The 17,359-nt window shown below is 37.2% G+C and overlaps 1 protein-coding gene across 1 annotated transcript in view; it reads right to left on the bottom strand.

The window, feature by feature from the left end:
* Positions 1 to 17,359, bottom strand: part of KLHL32 (kelch like family member 32) — a 119,567-nt gene that overhangs the window by 44,490 nt on the left and 57,718 nt on the right. The window lies entirely within an intron of this gene.

Consider the following 17,359-nt stretch of genomic DNA (forward strand, 5'->3'; position numbering starts at 1 on the left):
AACTGCAGGTAAGGTTCTGCAGAGGTTTCAACAGCTGCTTTCTCTACGTTAACAGATGCTGCTATAAGAATTTTTAAAATTATTTTAAGTGTCCCTGGCATAGGAAGCCCCTAAGTGAAAAGCTTCACATCTCACCAGCTACTCCTGACAATATAACTGTAGCAATATATTGTATTTAGCAAATAAAAGTACAGGGATGAAGGAACATGGAGATCTTCTCACCCTTCACATGGCACTTTTCTATCATTTCACACAGCAGAAACACAAAGCAAGGATTTGACAAGACTTATCAACATTTACCATTTTTGCCAATTATGGGAGCTTGCCTTTTCTTCAAACATATTGTGAAGAATAACATTTCTCATACACATTTATATATCCTTTACTCCAGCAGAAATCACAGAATATAGTCTACAGATGATTTATAATTTTCTATTTTTCCTAGCTCTTGGAATTACTACAGTGTAAGAGGAAAGCTGAAAACTACTTGGCTAATGCATCAACAACCAGTAATTTTTTATGGTAAGTAAATAAAAAACCAGTAATTTTTGTTGCTAATATTGACAAATCCGGAAAGAGGGAGTGTTGCCCCTTAGAAACCCAAAGCTTACAAGAGTAGCAGCCAAAATAAATAACTACAAACCAGAAGAAGAGAAAAAATAGGACCTTATGATACTATTACTTCCTTTTGGTTTGTTTTTTTTTTTTTTTTTTGGTTACAGGCTCCTATAACCATTTAAGGCCATGAGAATACAGAAGTGGAAGTCTATTTCTCTACTATACCACAAGCTCATCAAAACATCTTGAGCAGAAATCAAGAAAGATCCATCTTGTTCCCAACTAGTATTACAAGAAGGCTCAGCTGATTTTGAGACTCCATCTCTTAATTTTGTTTAATTTACTTAAACAGTTTATATATATTTCTGTGCCAAAATTATATTTTAGATTTAATAGCACAATGTTTCTCTCTTCCTGCACACCCCCCCCCCCCCCCCCCCCCAAAAAAAAAAAAAAAAAAAGGGTATTTACTCCCTTGATATAGTTACAGAAAACAATGATATTCCTTCTTAGCCCTCATTTTACTAGACTAAACAAGGAAAGTGTTTCTAATCTCCTTGTGTAAAGTAGGTCTTCCTGATCATGTTAGCTAACCTTTTTTACAACTCCCACAGTTTTGATTTCACTTATTCTTCTGCATGGACAAACTCTTCCCAGTGCTCCTGATATTTCAGCAGTACTTTGTAAAGTAGCATTAATACTTCCTTAGCTTTATCAATTATCTTGTATGAAAGTCAAACTGCCTTTTTCTTCATGCCATCACATTAGTAGCTCATAGTCACCATACGATTTAATACATGAAAAGTCTCTGTGAACTTGGTCCTCAAGTGAGACAGAAACAGCCATTCAGTCTGGCAAGCAAGACAGAAATAATACACCATATTACAAATGGGAATTGTAATTCAACAGATTCTACTGAGGATGCTCAGAAACTATTTCCAATCACTTCTTTAATTGCATATGGAAGAGGACAATAACAAGATCTGTTAGTTACTGGGGGGGAAATTATTTCAATGATTTTTTTTAAGACTTGTTTCAAATTATATCTGGATCAATGGGCTGAGGCCAACAGTAGATTCAACAAGGCCAAGTCCTGCACTTTGGCCTCATCAACTCCATGCAGCACTACAGGCTGGGGGCTGCAAAAGTGTGCTGTGGAAAAGGACCTGGAGGTGCTGGTCAACAGCAGCTGAACATGAGCCAGTGTGTGCCCCGGTGGCCAAGGTGGTCAATGGCATCCTGGCTTGGATAAAGAATAGTGTGACCAGCAGGGCTGGGGCAATGGTTGTCCCTCTGTACTCAGCACTAGTGAGGACACAGCTCGAGTGCTGTGACCAGTTCTGGGCCCCTCACTGCAAGAAAGACATTCTGGGGCTGGAGAGAGTCCAGAGGAGGGCAACAGAGCTGATGAAGGATGTAGAGAGTGACTGATAGGAAGAGCTGTTGAGAGAGCTGGGGGTTTGTAGCCTGGAGAAAAGGAGGCTCAGGGGTGACTTTATCACTTTCTACAACTGCCTGAAAGGAGTGTGTAGCCAGGTGAGGTGTTGGTCTCTTCTCCCAGTTACAGAAGAGGAAATTTGCTCAAGCTCCACCAGGAGAGGTTCAGGTTGGACACCCAGAAGAATTTTTTCACTGAAAGGGTCATTAAGCATTGGAACAGGCTGCCCAGGGAAGTGGCAGAGTCATCATCTTTGGAAGTGTTCAAGAAACAACTGGACATGGCACTTTGTGCAATGGTTAATTGACGTGGTGGTGTTTGGTCAAAGGTCAGACTCGATCTTGGAGGTATTTTCCAACCTTAATGATTTTATGATTCTATTCTGTGAAAAGTAGGTAAGTAAATCCTCCTTAATATACTGAAAACCAAAGTAAGTCTTAAATCAGTATTAAGTATGAAAACTTTTAGACACAAAAAATAGAAAAAGAAAAATTATTCCTAATTCACGGTACATTAAAGTGCAATTTTTATTCTTAATTCATATCTCCATTACCAGCATGGAGGACAGAGGGGGACAAAAAAACTTAAAAATCAACATTCCTGATATATCTGTTAATAGAGGTATTAGTGTACCTGACACTTTCCCTTTCCAATGCCTTTTTAAAAATAGCTTGCTATTTTGCCAACATTTCGTAAGTCAAACTGAAGTTTTTCAGCTTCAAGATGAATCACTTGAAACCCCCTGAAAACATCCCTAAAAGCATATTATACATTATTAAGAATGAGGCTGACAGGAAGACCATTGCTCTTCCATATTAAAAATATTCAGAATGGAAATAGATCATAGGAGTTGCCATTCCTGTTAACAACTTCCACTGACACCCCTCATTAAGCTTCTAGAAAAATAATTTGGATATACTCAGTAACAACTTGTTTGAACTTTTCAGTCCAAAATCGCATCACATTTTAGCTGCACTGCCCATAATCTATTCCACAGCTAACCAAAATTATGTCTGCATCATTGTGCACTGTGGGCCTAATCAAAATGACAAAACCCAAATGCCAAAAGTCTGTTTTTATTGTGCTGTTTGGGATCCACTTTGGAGACCAGCAGATCAGAAAAAGACACTGTCAGATGCAGAAGCATGAAAAAAACCCAGATCAAAGAACACGAGAGCAGATCCAGACCCCAGGGATTACAGGTGGCAAACAGTACTGGAATATAGCAGGAGATTTAGAATTACAATTCAAAGAAGACACAGCTTCTCGAGGAGGCTGAGTGACTGCCCCTCTAACTCTGTAAGTGAAAAGCGATGAAGACTGATAAAAAGCATCATCGTCACTAACTAAAAAAAGGAATGCAACATTCATGACTGAAGACATTACACTAAATATTTAGTGAGCATATTTAAATAATTATCAAATAATAAATCAGATAATAAATAGGGAGCATATTTAAAATTATCAATATACTAATTTTATCTCTCTATAAATAAGAACAAGGATGTTTATGTGCAAAGAATATACAATATGATTCAAACAATTCTTTCATAATGTTTTTATGACATTTTATTTCTGGAACATTTAATTGATGTATACAGGTGCTCTGTATTAAGCCCAGCAAGGAGCCAGTTTTCTTAAAAACATGTTTCAGGGAACAGCCTGTCACCAAATGCTTATGGATTACAAAGCTAACAGACACATCTAAAAACTAAGAATTGGAAAAGGGTAGCTGTAGTGAGCTGGTCATCTAATAACATCAGAGAATTAAACAAATTGCCTAAAATACCTGGAATAACAGGTTATTTAACACAGATCAATTCAAGTCTCAGAAATGTTTGCAAAAGAACCCAAAGTAGAAAAACTTCCTTAGAATTTTAAGTCAGTATTTGGTACTCCATCTACTGAAACGCTGAATCCAGTGCAGGATAACTCAATAATAAGTATAACTTTGATAGACAAAAGTCCTCAAGGAATCAATTTTGATCCAATACTGTCAACAGTTTAATTGAAGTAGAGAATGATAAGTTTTGTCTGAAGAGTCTACAGAAGATTCTGCAAGGACAGCGTGAGTATTGTCAGGCTATCTGGGAACCACTAACATAATACAGAAAATATACCAGGCTCTATTTAGAACAACACTGACAATCCATCAGGAGGCACAAAAAAAAAAAGCTCATATCATAAAATGCACACCCAATACTGCCCAATAAAAGAAACAAGCCCTCTTGCTGCTTTAACATTACATTTTAAATCTACTCTTCAATTATTGGTACCAGTTCTGAAGTCCAAATTTAAGGATACTTAAAACCTACAGGTTGGAAAACCAACCTTGCAAGATTTCAGGAGCTCAAGTTAGTTTTTTAAAGAAAGACTCCTGGAGGATTTGATCTTGAGCAAAGATACTTATAACATGGAGAGAATATATGAAAGGAAAAATAGCCCTGACTAAATTTTCAGAAAATAGTTTCTGGTGTATAAATGTAGGATCAGAGCTGCCTTGGACAAGGAACTAGAAAGTACAGGACTGTTTGCATTGGCTTCATGGGATTATGTGCATTTTGCAGCTCTGCATTAAAAAAAAAAAAATGACTGCAATAAAACTAGTTTTTTTGACAACTGTCTGTACAGGTAAAGAAGGAAATATTTGTGCAGTTTGGCTGCTGGGGTTATAATGGTTTCTCATTCCTCTCAAAAGCAAGAGACTTGTTGCAGCTGCCTGAAGATATGAGAGTATTCAGCAGTTAAAAGAACCTTACTGTAAGTATGTGAATGATAAAAAGGCAACATTTCCATTTTATTTAGAAAACTGTTAGTTGTTCAGGTATCTCTGTGCTCCTTCAATATCTGACCTCAGCTCAAAAATCACTAAGAATTTTATGTTTGTTGCTCACAGCACTAAACCAAAGTAAATTCTCATTTTACAGAGGAAAAAAGGAGAAGCAGAAGAATAATTTAAAAAGATTTCCCATGATGCAGATTATACAAAGAAGAGAACCTCAAATGTCTGGAACCCACTCCAGTAATCTAGCAGCTAGATAATTCCTGTCTTCACCAACTTTAACAGAATTTTAACTTACATATAGGGTTCAATATATCAGCAAAATGTCTGCAATGTGTATTGTATAGGTATCACACCCCAATAAAAAAAACCAAAACTCTACAACTCTCTTTCTCCAGCTTTATCAGTGAAAAGAACATCTCTTTTTTTCCCCACAACTAGGAGCTGTGTTATCAGTAGGTTTACAATGTATTAATCAGAACCCATTTCAGGAGATAAACAGCATTAAAAGGGATAGTGGTAGGCCAGAAATAGACAGAAAAGTCAAAAGAATGGGAAAAATCTGGAAGAACCACCAAATTAAAAAAAAAAATAAAAGAAAAAAAAATCTGGACATGTGCAGATCAAGAGGAGTTTGCTTGTCTTTCACAGAATCACAGCATTAACTAGGTTGGAAAAGACCTTTGAGGTCATCAAGTCCAGCCTATGAACTAACACCACCCTGTCAACTAGACTGAGGCACGAAGTGCCACATCCAGTCTTTTTTAAACACTTCCAGGGATAGTGACTCCATCTGCCTGGGCAGCCCATTCCAACAGCAAATCACTCTTCCTATGAAGCATTGTTTCCTAATGCCCTGCCTAAACTTCCTCTGGCACAATTAAGACTGTGTCCTCTTGTCCTGTTCTGGTTGCCAGTGAGCAGAGAAGGACCCCCAGCAGGCTACAGCCACCTTTCATGTAGTTGTAGAGCGTGATAAGGTCCCCCCTGAGCCTCCTTTTTATTTTCCAGGCTAAGCACATGTTAAGCATTATTGACTAGGGATTTACCTGTCATTTTTTTAGCCAGAAATTGTTGTAAGTCTGACTTTCAAAAGTAGAAAACCTGGAAAGGGTGAAGGCCAAATGTAAAAAATGGGCGTTAACATCCAGTTTGATTTCCTACAGCTGACCTTCAGTACTGCTAAACAAGTCACAAGTCCTCCCAAAACTAATACATGTAAATGTTCACACTGCTGAAGGTGCCAAGCACCAACAGGAATGCATGAGCCTTCAAAGATCGTGATGACTTGGGTCCATTTGTTTCTAGCAGTTCTTACTAAGAACAAAAAATAATGAAATCCCTCACTTCTAAATTTCAAACAGCTTACAGTCAAAATCTCTTGTTTAGCAAAAATCCTTTTTTTTTCCCCACAAAGAACATTTAATCAATGCATCATATATTTAACACAACCAAATGACAAAATTCTCACAGACTTCAAAATTTCACCTTAAAGACATCACCTTTATAAGCTGAACAACTCATTGTACGCTCAGTTTTTAAGTGTTCACAACTACAGATATGTACCAGGACTTCAATCCTGCAGAGTTTGAAAGGCACCTCTAAAGCATTTCCCTTTAAAAATAATAGAATCAAGCGAAGCAACTCTCTGTGGAGAAGGACCTAGGATCCCTGGTGGACTGCAAGCTGTCCATGAGCTAGCAGTCGTCTGGTGGCCAAAAGTGTCCTGGGGTACTTTAGGAAGACCAGGTCAAGAGAGGTGATCCTATCCCTCTACCTGCCCTGGTGGAGCCACATCTGGAGAGCTGTGTCCAACCCTTGGCTCCTCACAAACAGAGAGACGTGGAACTCCTGGAATGGGTCCGGCAAAGGGCTACAAAGATGTTTAGGGGACTGAAGCATCTCTCTTATGAGAAAAGGCTAAGGGAACTTGGCCCATTCAGCCTCAAAAAGAGATGATTGAGAGGGGACCCCAACAATATATCTGAAGGGATAGTGCCAAGAGAATGGAGCCAGGCTCTTCCTGGTGGTGCCAAGCAATAGAACAAGAGGCAATAGACACAAACTGATACACAGGAAGTTCCACCTGAATAGGAGGGAAAACTTCTGTACTGTGCAGGTGTCTGAGCACTGGAACAGGTTGCTCAGAAAGGTTGTGGAGTCTCCATCACTGGAAATATTTGATAACTGTCTGCACACAATCCTGTGCCCTGTGCTGCAGGATGACCCAGCTTGAGCAGGAAGGTTGGAGCAGACAACCCACCAGGTTACCTTCCAACCTGACCCATTCTGTAACACTCTCTCACAGAACCTTGGAAAGGCATTTAAAAATGAGACATAGCTAAATTGCTTCAAAAAGAATGTACTTCTGCAGAAAAGTCACTGCTTTCAAAAATTAACTACAGCTTACCAAAGAAAATTTTAGGCAATGATTGTTCCATGCAATGTTATAAAACTCTTTTTCAAATACAAATTTCAGTGAGAAATGTTGCTAAAGCATTCAAAGATTTCAACTACACTTATAAGCAAAAGACTACCAACAGCTTATAAAAGGTTACATATGTCTAATACTGTTCGTTTTCCCCCCATCACAAAATATTCACACACTGACCATTTTTGCTCTTTGCTCCTTTTCAAGAAATTTTTTAACCTGTTCAAGCTTTGATCCAGGTCTGAATGGTGCTTTGTGAGTCCAAAACTTGATTAGGAATACATGGAAGTTAAGACACTACCTTCCCTAGAAAAGTCAAATAATTTCAAGTGTTTGGTTACAGTAAACTTTCAATAGCAGTCTCGGGAGTCCTGGACATCATCATTGCATGACTGTATTTCCTACATATTCATGAAGATGGTAATGCTGCAAATTACAGTAAAAATACTGAGAGGCAGGCAAACCCAAATACAAACACATATAAACACAGATTTGGGGCATGGTGTATGACAGTAAGCCTGTCCCCCTGATGTTTTTCATGTCCACAGCATGCCGCCTCAAGTCAGTTGGACTTCCAATCCTAGAGACTGCTGGCAACTGAACATACCTGAGGTTACTACAATGCCTTCCCATGATCATCAGGTGTGCTGAGATGCTATGGAAACTCAAGGCACTTTACATACATAATTAGAATAGACAGTGCTTCCAGTTAACAAGGAGAAAATATTCCACAAGGAAGAAGGAAGAATTAACAAGGAGAAAGAACTCTATGTGTTAACAGTTCAGTTCCTACTGAACTGTAAATAAAAGCCCTGGTTTAAGATATAATGCTGCTTATACAGCTAGACACAGTGACAGAAACCACAAACTCCATAAAACTGTTTAAACAGATGGGAAATTTAGCAAAAACTTCCTCCACATAATAAACAGATGTTTTGAATATATTACACAAGAAAACAGGTGAATGAAGTTACTGGCATTTCTCATGTTTTTCATGTTTGAAATAACACACTCACAGGACATTATTGATGGTTAATAAAGTTGATGCCACTAATCTTTAGGCATGGACCTCTAATTTTTAGAATTAGTGAGAAGAATGAGGACAATTTATAACTTTTAAAGCTCTGATCACATACTGGCTGAAGATTCAGTAAGTCATTACAGCATGTATACATTTATATTCATTCTGCTTTCAAGGCCTATTCAGTAACTTGGACAGAAAGGGTGTCTTTATTGCAAATGGAGTTAGTCTACACCACTACTCTGAAGCACAATACAAATTCTACTCATGCAGTTGTGCAAACAAAATACCATAAATGATGGAATGTGCTAAAATGCTGTTTCATTTACTGCTACTACAAGATCTCTTGGAAAACATCAACAGCCTTATATGGAACTTGTTTCTTTCTTTGTGGTCCCCTATAAACACAGATGGTTTAACAGTATCCTAACAGTAATAAAAAAGAGATGATAATCTGGAATACTTCCATTTCTAAAGCTACTTATACATAATGTGGGCTTAGGTTATTCTCCTTACAAATCTGTCTTCTTAACTAGCACAATTAGTTGAGTATGTTGTAAGCAGTCCAGATAAATGGATCACACAGTAACAATTAAGCAAGCTATCAGAAAAACATAAAAAATGGTGGGGCAGGGTATCAACTGCCAAATACATAAGTTTGTATCAAGTCCAGATTTCTTATGCCTTTAATGAGAGATAGTCTACAAAAAAGACTAAAATGCAAATACTGCATAACTGGAGAATGTATCAGCTTGGATCCTCATTACTTCAGTCCTTCTTCACCATTAAATAAACAAGGTTTTGAAAGTCTCTTCTAGTAAACTGACTGAAAAATTAAAATTAAATTTACAAGGTCTTTTTGACATCTTTTAAAGACAGAGCAGACTGAATCATTCACTATTTTCTTTAGCCTTATACTTCAGGTGCTAAGTTGGCTCCTGAAATTCCATCAAATAATACATTTTCTCATTTATGTTCTTTAAAAAAAATTTGCTACTGCATTTAGAATTTCAAATTGACTCCTGTGAAAATAATACTAGTGTATCTAAAAATACAAAGTAGAGAAGAGGTAAAAGATATTTATTTCATAATGAAAAATGCAAAAAAAAAACCAGTTCTATTTTGGGTAAGCTAGTATAGAGGAAAGAAAAGATGAACAATTAGCTCTCTACTACAGTGATACTTCTGAGATAAAATCAGATTGTAACTCACTTCAAGCCCAATGTTCTCTTCAGGTCCACAGGTTACAAATGATTTATAGTCACCATTTCATACTTAGCATTCTGGCTTTTCCCATATTGTAAATACTTTACAATCAAAGGATTTTCTTGTTTCAGAAATACCTTTGCTAAAATGGCTTAATAGAACTCAAAGTGCTTTAGATGTAAACAAATTTCAGTAAATTTTTTCTCTGTTTCTTTCTAGGAGGTAAAAAAACCCCTCTCTATGTCTGGTGCCTATATTCCTCTTCTTTCACATTAGAGCTGTAAGTCTCCTCTTTCAGGTCACGTCTTCCACATAAAAGTGCTAAACTAATGCCGCTTAATGACAAATTAATGTCCATGAATAAAAAATACACCTCTAATAGCATAGAGTAATTTGCCATTACAATATCATCATTGGACATGCCCCTGGTTTAATACGATGTATTTAATTCATAACTTAATGAGTGATATATAAAAAGAGAGAGATGAACCCTGCAATTACATTTATGTGAGTCTGTCACCTTATTTGTAAAACCTTAGAGTCATTTACATTCAAATTAGAACAAATGAGTGATTTCACAAAGTGCAGTGATAAATGACCATTGCTGCACAAGACAGAACTGTATTTCCTGTGAAAACATTAACAGTTTCCTATTATTTGTTAAAAATTACAATGCATATTGCCCAGTGTTGTGTGAATAATGACTTTTTTACTGATTAGGTCAGAAGACTAATACGGAGTAAAAATAAATAATTTTTCTTTTCATTTTTTCTGATTTTAGCTTGAATTTCTCTGCTGAAACTGTTACGGACTCACACTGCCACCTGCTGCCCAGACCCGGGGAGGAAGGGCCCCGACTGCCTCATTTCAATCCCAGTTCAGCCATTCTGCCTTTTGGGTGCATTTCTTGCAATAAACAAAATTGTCCTCCAGACTTCAAAGCGGACATGTCGGTGAGAACACAAGAAGATAAAGATAGCTGCACTACCCAGTTACAAATACTTCCATTCTGGAGGCTCACACACCCAAACTGCCTCAATTCTTAAGGAGAGTTTAAAGTGAAATACACTGGGGACAGGGAGGGACAGGAAGAAGATAAAACAATAATATCGATCAGATGGTAATAAAACCAAAGAAGAATTTTGTACATGAAGCATTCTGGCATTCATCAAGCCCTGTTTACAGCTTTATAAAAATACTGGAAAAATCCCAGAAACAGAAATCTCTTAGGGAATGATAAACAGAAAGGTCGTCTAAAGAGAGAACACTGGCTAGAATGACAACATGAGAAGGGCAGGGAGGGAAGTTGTGAAGCAATATGATTTCCTTGCTCTTATTTAAAGCACACACCAAAGCTGCTCACCCTTCCTGACAGAATCTGCAAAGAGATGGCAGATACAGCACTACCTGTCTCTTCCCAACTTGTGATCTCTCCTGTAACTTTGCTGCGGAGGAGTGGCAATGTGTATCCATACAACTACCTTGGACAGCTTGGGAGCTCTGATCTTGCCAGCAATAGTTAAACTAGAAGTTGCAGCATCATTTTTTTACACTTCCATCATCAGTTTCAATTCACACTGCACATAAATAGCAGCAAGTGGATTACATTAAGAATAGGATTCAAAGTGACTGGGTATTGTCACTTTGGTATTTTTTCACTTTCCTCACTGATACCAACTGAAAAATGGATAAAAACAAACCACCACCATTTTTTTTCCTGAGTTCCATTTTAAGTTGAAATCCTCACTAGTGCAAGCACATTTCATATATAGATTATCTCTGTAATGTATCAGTATATTAAAGAGATAACAGAAAAAATTTCCCCAAGTTATTTTTGAGTTTTGTCCAAGAACTTTTCTAATGACTATCAATAGCTCAATGACAACAGCTGACAAAACTTGCTCCTTCAAAAAATAGCAGGCTAGCACAGTAACAACTGGTTGTGTAACACTTAAAAACAGGAAAATGTAAGACATTATTTTTGTCTACTTTGTATTCTTAGCATAGGAAGGTTACTTCACCACAGGATAAAGTTGGTAGACTTAAGCTTGCTGGTGGTGACTAATTCTGGGGGATTGAGGGGAGTGTGCAGAGTGTGCATGCATGTACGTAGATTAAAAACTCAGTATTAGTTAAAAAAAGCAAGCCTTGGTTGCTAGATGACCTTTAGATTTTCTTTCCAGCAGTTTAATTCACTCTGTATGAAAAACCCAGGAGCTAAAATCCCAACTGATCTGGGGCTTCTAGCAATACAAAGGTGATGCTCTCAATCTCTGGTGTACGAATTAATTCATCTCTGAAGGAGTTTATCTTAGTGAAAGTTGGGATTGTCACTGGCACTGTTCCAAATGGAGAAGTTGGTTTTAAGAAAAATAAATAGCTTTGAAGCTCTGGCTTACCCACATATATAAACCATGCACACTCCTCCTTTTAATCCATACAAAAATTCATTTGTAGCTTCTTCCATTTAAAAACAGTAACATATTTCAATCTACAACATATTCAGATAGTTTAAAATTAGAAGAATAAAATATTTAGATCATTAGGAATTTGTACACCAGGAAAAAAATTTGTTCTTTTAGCCTAAATTGACCATTACAGTAGAAGGTTAAAAATCAAATGCCCCTACCCCAGACAATTTGCCTGCTTCAATTATTACCATTAATTATTCCAGAAGGATTTGTCAATTGATTAACCTTATTTTTATATTCCAGGTCTGATCCTCCTCACTGTCTGCTTTTGTATACAAGAATCCAGTGCACAACAGTACAGAGGCAGTTCCAAGAAAATTCCAGTTGACTGCTGTTGTACAGTGCTGTGCCCAGGCTTATTTTAGTCACTCACCTGAAATGTTCTTTTCTTTTTATCTTAAATTAGCTGTCTTCAAAGATGGTATGACTGACATCAGTAGCCAGCAAGCAGAATTCCATTTAATGTAATGAAGCTTCTAAAAAGTAATCTGGTACATTTACCACTTAGCAGGGAACCTAATGCACTTAAAACTAATGGGAAAATTGGCATCAAACCTTCAAGTTCACTTGACACAAAAAACATTTAGGATCCCAAGAAGAATTTTTACAAGTCAGAGTAACTTCAGTGGCAATCAGGATCACCATCGCTCATGTCTACTATACCTTTTCCTCCTAGGAACTATGAGAATAAGAAATCATTTCCAGAATTAAGTACAAGGACAGTTACTTCAAATAAGTCTGTACTGAAACTATGCCACTATCCAACCAATATACATAACATAAATGATGTCCCAGATTCTGTCCAGTGTGTAAACTTAATTTGTTCTTCACAAAAGGTGCCTAATCTGACAGCAGAAAACTAAAGGGATAAATGCTATCTAACAGTCATGCAATGTCCTGCCTCTCAGAAATGAGTCCAAGCCTTGCTGTGGACTGCTCTGCAACTTCTAAACTCCTCATCCACAACTATCATCCATTGACTGTAATTCAGGATGTACCTAGAACTCCCTGAAAAAAAATATTATTGTATTTCAGAATATACAGAAAAATCACTTAGCTTTAAGATTTCAATTATGGGCAGTCCAATATCCCAGATCCCTGAATACCAGTGGAAATCAACCTCTGTTATAAAAACCAATTATTACCCACACAATACTGAGCTGTTGTTGATGAGTAGCAGGAAATTCCATTAAAAACTTATATTCTCAATAGCATTCCCTCCTTATTAAGACTCTTTGATTGTCAAAATAATTTGCAGTTTGTGGCTTGCTGGTACTGAATACACAAACAGTTGAGGAAAAAGACAAAATTTCTTAGATCTACAGCTTGTTACATAACTGTTTCATGTTTCAGACATACTCATGAAACAAACATTTTTATGTTCTGAATAAATGTTTTAACACATTTATTCTCTTGCATAAGAATAAAGTTGTCATGTATCCTTCAGAAAAACACTCACAAGCTTTAAAGTGCAAAATAGGTCATCACAAACACAGTACCTAATACCATGTTCTCTACAGCTCCATCTCAGAAGTCCATTTTCAGATGGCCACCACATTTAATGCCTTTAACTAGCTGTCTCTTGCTTTTTCTTATACCGTGCGACAAATATGGTCCACTTCTTTTAAAAGGCAAAGGAGACATTCAGATAACCCATTCCTGCTACATTTCAAAGTTTGCCTATTGGCTGCAGCTCTCTGCAATAGCCTCCTTCGAAAAACCTCCGCCAAAACTGACAATCAACCTGAGCTGGAGGAGGAACTTGGGAAACAAGAACCTGAGAGAATTGGATGTGCAGGCTGCATGCAAATGCTGTGTGAGTGATGACAGACCTTAGTGCCACTGAAGGTACACAAAGTTCAAGTTTTTAGCTCTCCCATCCTCTGTAGCAGTTAAGGAAAAACGCATTGCCTTACCGTTTGTTCAGCCTGAGACAGATGTGTGCGCTTACAAGCCTTGTTTCAATGTTTAATGTACCTGAGAATTATGCAGATGACATGAGAGATTCATGAATATGTATGCATCTCAAATAAAATACATCAGCATGCTTCAAAAGAGTCCCCTTCCACAAATGAAGCTAGAAAAAAAAAAAAACCCAAACAACAGAGGTTGTGGAATAATCATAATTCAAGGTATGACAATGCTGATATGGGAGGAGAAGAGGAAGCACTACAGAAAGCTGGAATTAAGACCAAAAGTAGGGAATACTTGGGCATTTCTCTTGTTTGCAAATAAAGAAAATATTATTTACCACAGTTTTAAAATAAAAACTACTAAATTATCAATCTAAAATGAGCATGAGTTTTCACATGAAAATATTGAATCAACATTAGATGCTACAGAGCATTTGATAACGAGAAGTTTATAGACGATAAAATGCATTTAATAAACTAGCAGTGTTGTCAGAAATCTCCATTGCATTACTTAACTGGGGGTAAGGAGAAAATGTTCCTCTCCTTTTTCCTGTCATTCCTTTGACTGAGAACTCTCTTAAAAAATTGCCATAAATGCAATTGAAACAATTTGTTAAAGAATTTTTTTTAAATTCATCAAAAAATTAAAGTCCTCTAAGCTGTTTAGTCTATAAAAAAGAGGACTTGTCATAGTCAAAATAACACTTTGTTTACTCTGACACAACCAAGAGGAAATTCCTTAAAGACCAGTCAATATAAAAGTCAGCATTGGCTAGAAATTATTCTGTCCCCAGTGAACTAGAAATAATTCTTGACAATCAGACACTTCAGCAATCATCTTAGATGAATCAGATCATTACAGTATTCTTTGGAACCTCATAGACTACTAATGTGCCTTGAAACAGATAATGAACAGGCAATGCCAATTGCATTTGCAGCCAAAAAACTCCATTCTTATTGAAATGCATGGCATTATTACAGGTCCCAGATAAAAGTATCAAAAAGAGAAGAAAGTGTTCAAGACAGTGCCAATGAACTGTCAGACTGGAATATCTAGAGAAGAGCTGGAACAAGTGCTAACAATAAGAGCAGCACTCATACAGGAAAAGCTTGGTCTAATCAAAACAGTTAAAGACAATCCTAACAAGTTAAAACTGTGTCATCATTACACAACGATACATGACAGCTAGACCCCACACACTGTATTTCCTGAATTTAGGCTAAACTAAGCTAAGTTCGTGATAACTGAACAACTCAAAACATCATGAAAGTAATTCAGTAGCACTGTAAATGAAGAACTCTGACACACTCATTCATTAGGGAGAAGAGAAAGGGCAAGTCCTCTTCCCTTTCCAGCATCTGCATCACAGCACGTGGGGTGACAAGACACCTCAGTTACCAGCTGCAGAGAGGATAAGTGGTTTTAAGGAAGCCTTCTTTATCTACTTGGATTTTATTTGCAGATAGTATTAAAATAAAGCAAGAGCTATTTTTTAATGTCACACAATAATATGTAGAACATAAACAGATACTTGATTTAATTAGTTTGGACCTGAAAGATATTACAGTTTTAACATGCAGTACCTTGCTGACCTCTGTTAAAAAGACTTACAGCAACCACTCAAGGCTGATTACTTGCATGGACTGCAACCATATAAAACAAACAAGACAGGTAAATTCTTACTGTGATCTATTCAGACTGCAGATCTGTCTACATGTGTGCCTTGCTAAGGTGAACTTGGTAAAAAAAAAGACTATAAAAAGAGTAAAATACAGCCTAAAGCCCAACATGATATAAGCTACAGCCACCTCACAGATGTGCATGCAGATTCTAAACCTTTACAATGAGACCCTGACTCAAAACGAGGTTACAGAACTAGCACTGCTCTCCATCTTCCAACACATATTCTCCTCTTTTTCCCCCTTCATCCACTACCTTATTTCCCACCTCCACTACTGTAAATCTGGACACTGGGTCCCACTTCCTCTTAATTTTTACAACAGTGTAGTTCCAGTTGTCCTACCCTGGCACACTACTCAGGGCATAACAGTGCTTTTTCACATCTTTCACACATCCTACAGCAACTGCAGGCCACAAAGTTGTGGTTTCTATGACTCATGAAAGACACAGTAATCTTGCAAGTTGTATAAATAGAAAAACATGCAATTAAACATATGCATGAGCTAAACGCATCAAAAGACAAGAGATCAACAGGAAAAGCACTAGTGGGAGAGGAATTAAAATGCCTCTGATTCTTTTGCAAGTTATTTTGTGGTTGGACTTCATCTCAAAGGGCTTTTCCAACCTAAAGGTTCCTCTGACTGTCATGTCCAGACAATTTTTAGTGCTCTGTTAATTACAGAGTAACTTGAAAGAAATATTCATTAACTCCAAAATGTTGGGGTTTTTTTATTATAGTGTGATTTTGGGGTTGATTTATTTTTCTTATTCATTAGCCATCAATTTCTAAATAATTGACCATAGCTTGCACATTAAGGACAAGATTCAATGCACCACTAACTCTGTAGTTGTCTGTCTTTCCTCTGCAATGGCATCAGGATTAAAAGTATTATGATGGTGCTAAGAGAAGAGCTACAAATTACCGGACATTAGTTTAGCCTAAACAGAAAAAGTTAGCACAAGGGTTTATGTTGAGTATATACCTACATCCTCTCACATCCCTACTTGATGAGTGCAACAAACTTTTTCCAACTCTTTAATATTTTCTGTAGCTTCTTTGCTGCAATCTCTTTAGTTCAATTTCTGACAAAGAAAGAGCCACATAAGAATCAAAGACATACACTGACTCATTTGTTTCAGGACCATTAAATACACTGTATATGACTACCAGTGTTAGATTTGTATCTGTCTCATCACCTTCCCATGCCTGCCTGACAATCAGTAGGTCAAATGCTTTTGTGGCTTATTTGGTATCTTGCAGTTCTTATTTCTCAAACCAACCATCTTTCCCATCACAATCCATGTCTGTTTTCTCAGAAAAATTAAATCTCTTCCTGCATTCCTAAAAAAAAAAAATTATACCAATTGCAGCCCTCTGTCAGCTCCTTTAACTTTCTAATCAATTTATAATGCACAAATTAATACCAACTTATTATCTGAATATACATTTTGAAGGGTTTCCTAGGGTTAACACTCAAAGAAGAGATTCTTTCTCTGTAAGACACAAAGCCTTCAAGTACATCGTGAAGTTCTTAGCAAGAGATCCTGCCTGCCCCTGGTGCTCAGTAGCTCGGCGTGCTGCCAAGCACACTCCCACTGCTCAAAGCCAGTTACACTGTTGGAAGGCAAGTGCACACCAAGAGCACTGTGCTGATGTGCATCTCCATGCCCAGGTGCAGTTAACACATCCCTTTTCAGAAACAGTGCTGAAAAGTTCTACAGAACTGTTTGCTGAGAGGAGCAAACAGTTCTGTAGAACTGCTATTGCCATTTTATTTTTAGAAGGCTTTTCACAGATACCCATCAAAGCTGTTCTCCTGCTATCATCATAAGCCATTTCCTATACAAGCCAAGCACA

This window comes from Onychostruthus taczanowskii, unplaced genomic scaffold (assembly GCF_017590055.1).
Source record: "Onychostruthus taczanowskii isolate IOZ18803 unplaced genomic scaffold, ASM1759005v1 scaffold39, whole genome shotgun sequence".
Lineage (NCBI taxonomy): Eukaryota > Metazoa > Chordata > Aves > Passeriformes > Passeridae > Onychostruthus > Onychostruthus taczanowskii.